Source organism: Leuciscus leuciscus (genome assembly GCF_965113295.1).
Source record: "Leuciscus leuciscus genome assembly, contig: SUPER_2_unloc_12, whole genome shotgun sequence".
Lineage (NCBI taxonomy): Eukaryota > Metazoa > Chordata > Actinopteri > Cypriniformes > Leuciscidae > Leuciscus > Leuciscus leuciscus.
The window spans coordinates 108021-117840 of record NW_028118552.1 but is presented as its reverse complement, the minus strand read 5'-3'; positions in this window follow the sequence as shown (position 1 = coordinate 117840).

Below are 9820 nucleotides of genomic sequence, written 5' to 3'. Positions count from 1 at the left end.
TGAGTCTGGATTTGAATGTGACTACTGTAGGAGCACATCTGATCTCTTCTGGAAGCTGGTTCCAGCATAATAGCTAAAAGCAGACTCACCATGCTTAGAGTGAACCCTTGGTATTTCTAGCTGATATGATCCTAATGATCTGAGAGATCTGTTGGGTTTATATTCAGTGAGCATATCAGTAATATATTGAGGTCCTAGGCCATTGAATGATTTATATACCAGTAATAATACTTTAAAATCAATCCTAAATCTAACTGGGAGCCAGTGTAAAGACCTGAGGACTGGTGTGATATGTTCATATTTCCTGGTTCTGCTCAGAATCCTAGCGGCAGTGTTCTGTATGAGCTGCAACTGTCTTATGGTCTTTTTGGGAAGGCCAGTCCATTACAATAATCCACCCTGCTGGTGATGAAAGCATGCACAAGTTTCTCTAAGTCTTGTCTGGAAACAAAGCATCTAATTCTTGCAATATTTTTGAGATGATAGTATGCTGATTTAGTTATTGCTTTGACATGACTACTGAAACTAAGGTCTGACTCTAGTGTCACACCAAGATTCCTGACTTGATTTTTAGTTGTTTGACCCCTAGAGTGAAGGTATGTGTTCACCTTGAGAACTTCATCTTTGTTTCCAAACGTAATGACTTCAGTTTTGTCTTTGTTTAACTGAAGAAAGTTTTGGCACATCCAACTGTTGACTTCATCAATGCATTGGCACAGGGAGTCAATGGGGCTGTAATCGTTAGGCGAAAGGGCTAAGTAGATCGCTGTGGTAAGCAATTTGGTTCTTTCTCATTATTTGGCTCATTGGGAGCATATACAGGTTGAACAGGAGTGGCGCAAGAATTGAGCGGCGCAAGAATTGAGCCTTGAGGGACTCCGCATGTCATGGATGTCCACTAGACTTATGGTCTCCTATACTCACATAATAACCTCTCCCATCTAAGTATGACCTGAACCATTTTAGGACTATCCCAGAAAGCCCCACCCAGTTTTCCAGCCTGTCAAGAAGTATGTTATGATCGACAGTGTCAAATGCAGCACTGAGGTCGAGTAGTACCAGCACTGATCATTTTCCTGAATCAGTATTTAAGCGAATATCGTTTATTATCTTAATGAGCGCTGTCTCTGTGCTGTGATGCGGTCGGAAACCAGATTGAAAATTGTCAAAGTATCCATTCGAGCTTAAGAATTTGTTCAGCTGGTTGAAGACAACTTTTTCAATGATCTTGCCTATGAAAGGAAGATTCGAGATCAGTTGCTTAATATGGTCTTATCCAGATTGCTCAAGATAATGAACCAACACAGGACAGCAAAAACAAGGGGATTAAATAGGGAGACTAATGATAACATAACAGGTGACACAGGTAAAGCAATAATGACAAAACGAGGATAACAAGGGGGCGGGGTTAAGTAACGGGACAACACAAGCACATGGCCCAAACAAAAGGCCATGTGCTTGCACACAAAACACGGGTCTGTCATGATCCTGCCTCAAGACTAGAGAAAATCAAGGACACGAGGGCAGAATCATGACAGTTTCAAATTACAGACCTATTGCAATACTTCCAGCAATGTCTAAGTTGCTGGAAAAAGTCTTGCATAACCAGCTAAGGTTTTACCTTGAAACTAATAACTGCCTCAGTGACTGTCAACACGGTTTTCGTGATAAGAGATCAACCATGTCGGCGTTATTACTTTTCACTGAAAAATTACGTGACGCTCTTAACAAAGGTCACATTACTGGAGCTATTTTTATTGATTTCCGTAAAGCCTTCGACACAGTGAACCACCAGATCTTGCTAAACAAACTTCACTCATTTGAACTGTCTCCATCTGTGATAGAAATGCTCTCTTCTTATTTGACCTTTAGTTTGTGACATGGGTGTTCCACAAGGCAGCATTCTTGGACCCTTATACTTTTTCTTTTATACATCAATGATTTCCCTCGAGTGTGTCAACACTCAAAATGCTTACTGTACGCTGATGATACTGTGATTTTTCTCTCTGATGCAAATCCTAATGTCATAAATTCCCAACTATCATCTGATCTTCACCTCTTACATGATTGGTTGAAAGAGAACCATCTGACCATCAATGTAAAGAAAACTGAATGTATGTATTTTCATTCACCCAGAAAAACTATACGAGTTAGACTATAGATTGCATGGACACACGTGTTTAAGGAACATATTTTAGACACAAGGAGGGTAGCTGGGAGGATTATGTATTCTGCTTAAAGGTACGAGTAAAATGCAATGTTCACTTAGCAGAGAGTTCCAGTGATGATGATACTTCAGATGTGTACACTTGGTTTGCTCTTTGCAAGAAAATGATTGTTTCGACTGATGCAAATGTAGCATTTGTATACCACTAATATACACTGAGAAATAGTTTCTTAATGTGGAAAGGGGATTGTACCATGTGTAAGCATTAGCATATACGTTCTATCTTTAAACAATGTTTTTTCCACCTTAAGGAAGTGGAAAGTCGTTCAGTTGTGTATTTAAGCTCAATCTTACTGTACTACGGCAGAGAAACACGGAAACGCATAGACCTGGCATGAATATAACATCTTCTCAGAGTTTCTCTCCTGACATATAAGAATAAAGATTTTTCTTGGCAAGATAACTGGTGTCCAGTCCCGTGAATCAAATAATAACGGGGAAAAGGCTTAATTCCAAGTCTACAGCATCAAATTAAATTTACAAAAGTAAAGTCTACTTTAAAGGTGACATATTATGCCCCTTTTCACAAGATGTAATATAAATCTATGGTGTCCCCAGAATGTGTCTGTGACATTTCAGCTCAAAATACCCCCAGATCATTTATTATAGCTTGTCAAATTTGACCCTTTTTGGGTGTACCTGAGTAACAAGCGCATGTCATTCAGTGAAATGCCACAACACACTTAGCCTATATTGTTAGATTTTTTGAAAAATAAGTAGATGTTGTGAATAATTGTGATTAACTTTGCTGGTCAAGCTCATTGTTTAATATAGGTGGCCAGTTGATGGCCGTCAATATAAGCTGAAGTAGAAGTTTTTGTCATTCAGTTTAATGCAAATTCTTCAAAAAACTGAATGACAGTATCTCTGTATAAATAACAATTTTAGTATCGTATTTATATTACAGATAAATTAGGAATGATTTCACTGACAAATATGTTCAACTTAATATTTTTTTATTGTTTGTTAATAGTTATAATATATAAGTTGAATCACTTATATTTCCCACAGGGGGCGCCAGAACTAAAACAACTATACAAAACAATACATTGTTGAGTGACATTTAAACTAGAAGCAGAACACTCCCCACCAGACATCCTAAGGATGTCTCATTTAAGTCTTAATTTTCCTTAGGGAACAGAAGAACAACCTCTGTAATTGGTCTGAGATACTTTACTTCCTTTCCAGATCCATTTTTAGTAACTTTCAACTGAACCTTGCGTACTCTCCCATCAGTGCTTTAAATACTTGGGACACAAGAGCCATAGGCCACTTGTTACGAGGGCTCTGATTGTCTTTTAGAAGTACAAGATCTCCTTCTTCAAGTTTAAAAAAGGCAAGCAGTTTCAAAACATAAATCATATAGGCTAAATGGGGAATCATATTTACAACAACTGTGTTATATACTGCTACTGTGTATAATTTCTCCTGTTTTTGTCTACTTTATCTCTCTTTCAACACAAGAAGCACAAAGCGGGTTCAGAGGATCCTGAAGACTCCCTGCAATGACGCTGTACCCTCACCCTGAGTCTCAGCTCAAGACTTTCCTTTCTCCTTTTTATAAATAAACCTTAAATAAACATTAAACTAAACATAAAACAAAACATTCCAGAGATCCCGAAGACAGATCTCTACTTTATATTGAAGATGACATACTGAGTAATATCTTTCCATGAGCTAATAAACACATACAGTAGTATCCCACACACAAACCCTAAACCCATCAGAGTAGAAGACATACCACTGAAATCAAGCACTAAACATTAACTAAACAACATGCAATGCAAAATAAGACACCAGAATCAGTTTTACAGTAAATTACGTCTTGTTAAATCGTTTTTCACTGCATATGGTAAGTTAACCTGCAGTTAATCAGCGTCATTTTTTACGCTTATTATTGTTTAGGAGAAATGTCTTATTCAAGGCAAGGCAATGAGGTAAACATTTGAACCAGGGCTTAAGACCTAAAAATATTGTAATATTTTAGACGTATTTTAACGTTTCTGTTAGGGTGACCACGCGTCCCGCTTTGCGTTGCACCGCACAGCATTTTCACCCCTTGTCCCGCACGTCGTATATTGAGAAAATGTCCCGCATTTTCATCAGTCTGTTGGTTTTTAATTATCATATGTAGAAAACGTGCATGCGTTATTTTGCCTTTTTAAGAAAGCATTTTATTTATTCTTTTTGCGGCGTAGTTTCCCCCCTATATTTAACAGCGCTTCATCAGAAGTACAAATACAACAGCCGTTTTCTAAATCCTATACAATGGTTGAAAAGAAAGGAGTAAACACGGTCACTAGAAGGTTGTGACGGCTGTCAATCAAAATGTGGAGCGGTTATTCGTTCCATGTGTTCCCTGTCAGAAAACAAATGGATAATTCGGTAAAGTAAAATTTAAATTCTACAGAATTGATCAACTTGTTGCCTTCTGTGGTTGTTTTAATTAACATCCTTTGAAAGTTTTTGGTTTAATATATTCTTAATGGTCCGTGTATCATCTGATCATTTCATTTGGAATGGAATAACGAGAAATGAAAAGACGGATCGTTTATTCGTTTAGTTTAATAAACGGAAAATGAGATTTCGGCTCGATTTCTAATTTTTCGTTTGTTGTTTACAAATTGGTTTATGGCTTTGATATTTCGTTCGCACATGTGGGCGGAGCTGAAACGGCCCTTTCATCTGATTGGTCAAACTGCTTCGTCTTCAGTACAGCCAGAATAAGAGTCCGTACGGCACACTCAAACTCACACTCAAATCCCACTTTAATAAGCTTTTGCACCACTCGCTGACATTTGATGCAGAAATATGTTGCTGGGAACACAATTAGTGCTGCTGCGATGCTTCGCTTCTAATGTACGACACTTGAGAGATCGCAAGCCATAGGCTACAATATGCTGACATGGAGTTTGGTGTTAAATGTATTATTTCTATAGACTCAAGAGCAACGTATGGTTTTTTTTTTTTTTGTACTGTAGGTGAGGTCCTATATGTCCCTTCGATAAATGAAAATAGTTCAGTATCTCTAAACTTAAAATGTAGGCTAAATGTTTTTTGTTTTTTTACTCTAGGCTATAATTACTGTATGAGCATCAAAAATAACATAATATAGCCTACATCACATGACCATGATAACATGTCTAACCTTTGTCTCTCTCTCTCTCTCTCTCTCTCTCTCTCTCTCTCTCTCTCTCTCTCTCTCTCTCTCTGTGTGTGTGTGTGTGTGTGTGTGTGTGTGTGTGTGTGTGTGTGTGTGTGTGTGTGTGTGTGTGTGTGTGTGTGTGTGTGTGTGTGTGTGTGTGTGTGTGTGTGAGAGAGAGACACCTGAATAAATAATTGTGAAAATAGATAGAAATGTAACAGTATGACTGTAAGCATTGAGTACTCAGTTCACACAAATAGAATGAGATAAAAAAAAAGATAATTTAATCAGTTGAACTTGTAGGATACTGAATACCTGACAAAATTATCAGGGTTTGAGAGTAACAGTTGGATTGCATTTCTAATCCAAAGTAAACTATTAACAACATTTTTTTTATAACCAGTAATTTAGTGTATTCTAGCCTATAACGTTAACAGTACAGTTAATAGACATGTATATATGTCACCATTTTGTGTCTGAATCTGAAGACTAAAATTTCATTATTTAATATTATGTATCTGTATTATTATTATTTAATAATATTCATAATCAGTTGTATTATCTTATGAAGTGTAAAATGCACGAGTTAGACTATAGATTGCATGGACACAAGTGTTTAAGGAACATATTTTAGACACAAGGAGGGTAGCTGGGAGGATTATGTATTCTGCTTAAAGGTACGAGTAAAATGCAATGTTCACTTAGCAGAGAGTTCCAGTGATGATGATACTTCAGATGTGTACACTTGGTTTGCTCTTTGCAAGAAAATGAATGTTTCGACTGATGCAAATGTAGCATTTGTATACCACTAATATACACTGAGAAATAGTTTCTTAATGTGGAAAGGGGATTGTACCATGTGTAAGCATTAGCATATACGTTCTATCTTTAAACAATGTTTTTTCCACCTTAAGGAAGTGGAAAGTCGTTCAGTTGTGTATTTAAGCTCAATCTTACTGTACTACGGCAGAGAAACACGGAAACGCATAGACCTGGCATGAATATAACATCTTCTCAGAGTTTCTCTCCTGACATACAACAACAACAACAACAACCTTTATTTATAAAGCACATTTAACACAATAAAAATTGATCCAAAGTGCTGTACATAGTGCATAGCAGGACTACACTATAAAAAACAACAATTACAAATTTCCAAAAGCTAAGGAATAAAAATGTGTTTTCAGAGTAGATTTAAAAATGTCCAGTGAAGAAGCAGACCTCACATGATAAGGGAGAGCATTCCAAAGCTTGGGCCCAACCACAGAAAAGGCCCGATCACCCTTTAATTTGTAGCGACTTCGTGACACATTTAAAAGCAAGTGATTTGAAGATCTAAGTGCCCTAGCAGGACAGTATGGCACAATAAGATCACAAATATACCTTGGTGCACAGCCAGAGAACGCCTTATAAACAAACATAAGGATCTTAAAATCAACTCGAAACTTAATGGGAAGCCAGTGAAGGGATGCCAAAACAGGAGAAATATGATCCCTCTTTCTAGACCCAGTCAACAGTCTTGCAGCTGCATTTTGAACAAGTTGTAATCGAGATAGTGAAGATTGAGGAAGACCACAATAAAGAGAGTTGCAATAGTCTAATCGTGATGTTACAAATGCATGAATTGCAACTTCTAAATCTTTGCTTGAAAGAAGGTTCTTCAACTTTGCAATAGATCTTAAATGGAAAAAGCTTCCTCTAATAACCGCACTAATTTGTTTATCAAAGAATAGTGAAGAGTCAAAGATCACTCCAAGGTTTTTGATTTGTTTGCATACATTTGTTGAGAGAGGACCTAACTGGGCTTTCAGAGCAGGAGAGGAATCTGCCGGACAACCCAGAATTAAAACCTCTGTTTTAACCTCATTTAGCTGCAAAAAATTATTTGTCATCCACCTCTTGATATCATCTACACATTCCAATAACACATCAAATGGAGCAGTGGTGTCAAGCCTTACTGGAAGGTAAAGCTGAGAATCATCTGCATAACAGTGATATGCATAACAGCATATATATCCAAGATGGCGCCGCGGATGGCTGCCTCGGTGTGGAGCTCTCCAGTTATTGTGTTGTTTTTGTTGGTTTGTTCTGCGTTTAGTCATTCTTTTCCTATCAGTTTCACCAAAGACGAACTACTGGACATTAGGAAACACACACCAGACAACTTTTTCACAGATTTTGATTACTCAGACGTTTTACTGGACATTCTCGTCGGAGGGGCAGCGGTGTTGTTCAAACGCGCGGTCAGACGCAAACGCGGGAAGCGCGCTGGCGCGCTGGTTAAACTCCGCGAGCGCGGCCTCCGCACTGCACTCCCTAGTATTCATCTTGCGAATCTCCGATCTCTTCCTAACAAAATGGACGAACTTCTTCTCCTCACCCGCACTAACAAGGATTTTTTAAACTCCGCTGCTCTGTGCTTCACTGAAACCTGGCTGAGTGAAGCCATACCGGACAACGCACTACATCTGCCGGGCTTTCAGCTGTTCCGAGCGGATCGCATCGCGGAACTAACGGGGAAAACGAGAGGTGGTGGATTGTGTTTCTACATTAACGAAAGTTGGTGTTCAGATGTAACAACACTGAAGAAGATGTGCTCTCCTAATTTAGAGGCACATTTCATAAACTGTAAACCTTTCTACTCGCCGCGGGAGTTTTCCTCATTCATTCTCGCGAATGTTTACATTCCTCCAGACGCGTGTGTGAGCGCGGCGATACAACAGCTGGCTGAACATATAGCTGAAATGGAACAAAGGTACCCAGACTCTCTTTTAATCATTCTTGGGGATTTTAACAAAGCAAATCTCTCCCGTGAACTGCCAAAATACAGACAGCATGTTACATGTCCCACCAGAGACAGTAATATATTGGACCACTGTTACACCACGATAAAGAATGCGTATCACTCCGTCCCACGGGCAGCTTTGGGGCTCTCTGATCATTGTTTGGTTCATCTTATACCGACCTACAGGCAGAAACTGAAATCAGCTAAACCTGTAATAAGGACTGTAAAAAGATGGACCAACGAAGCAGAGCAGGATCTACAGGCCTGCTTCGATTGCACTGATTGGACTGTTTTTGAAGCTGCAGCCACCGATCTGGATGAGCTCACAGATACTGTAACATCATATATCAGTTTCTGTGAGGATACATGCATTCCTACCAGGACATTCTTATCATTCACTAATGATAAACCATGGTTTACTGGGAAACTCAAACAGCTTCGTCATGCCAAAGAGGATGCTTACAGAAGTGGGGATAAAATCTTGTATAACCAGGCCAGAAACAGACTGACAAAGGAGATCAGAGTTGCTAAAAGAAGCTACTCTGAAAAGCTGAAAACCCAGTTTTCAGCCAACGACCCGGCATCAGTCTGGAGAGGCCTGAGGAACATCACCAACTACAAATCACCATCCCCCCGATCTGTGGAGAATCAACAACTGGCTGACACTCTCAATGCATTCTATTGCAGGTTTGAGAAGCCCAGACTCACACCTCACACCCGCTCTGATGTGCACTTCACACATCCACCATCACCTCCTGCAACCCCTCTCCTCCCCCCTTCTGCCATCCAACCTGAGCTTAAGGTCTGTGTGGAGGACGTGAGCCGAGTCTTCAAAAAACAGAAGACTAGGAAAGCTTCAGGCCCAGACGGCATCTCATCTGCTTGTCTAAAAGCCTGCGCTGACCAACTGGCCCCAGTCTTCACGCAGATCTTCAACAGATCATTGGAGCAGTGTGAAGTTCCCTGCTGCTTCAAACGCTCCACTATCATTCCGGTTCCCAAAAAACCTAAAATCACTGGACTTAATGACTACAGACCTGTCGCTCTCACGTCTGTGGTCATGAAGTCGTTTGAAAGACTGGTGTTGGCCTATCTGAAGGACATCACTGGACCCCTTCTGGATCCCTTTCAGTTTGCTTACAGAGCAAACAGGTCTGTGGATGATGCAGTCAACATGGGACTGCACTATATCCTGCAACATCTTGACAGACCTGGGACTTATGCACGGATCTTATTTGTGGACTTCAGTTCGGCCTTCAATACCATCATCCCTGATCTTCTCACAGCCAAACTGACTCAGCTCTCCATGCCATCCTCAATCTGTCAGTGGATCTCCAGCTTCCTGACCGACCGGCAGCAGCGAGTGAGACTGGGGAAGCTCACATCCAGGACCCTCACCATCAGCACTGGCGCCCCCCAAGGGTGCGTTCTCTCCCCACTGCTCTTCTCCCTGTACACTAATGACTGCACTTCTAAAGACCCCTCTGTCAAGCTCCTGAAATTTGCAGACGACACCACCGTCATCGGTCTCATCCAAAATGGTGACGAGTCTGCTTACAGACTGGGGGTTGAACAGCTGGCTGTCTGGTGCAGCTATAACAACCTTGAGCTGAACACGCTCAAAACAGTGGAGATGATTGTGGATTTCAGGAGAAAATCCCCA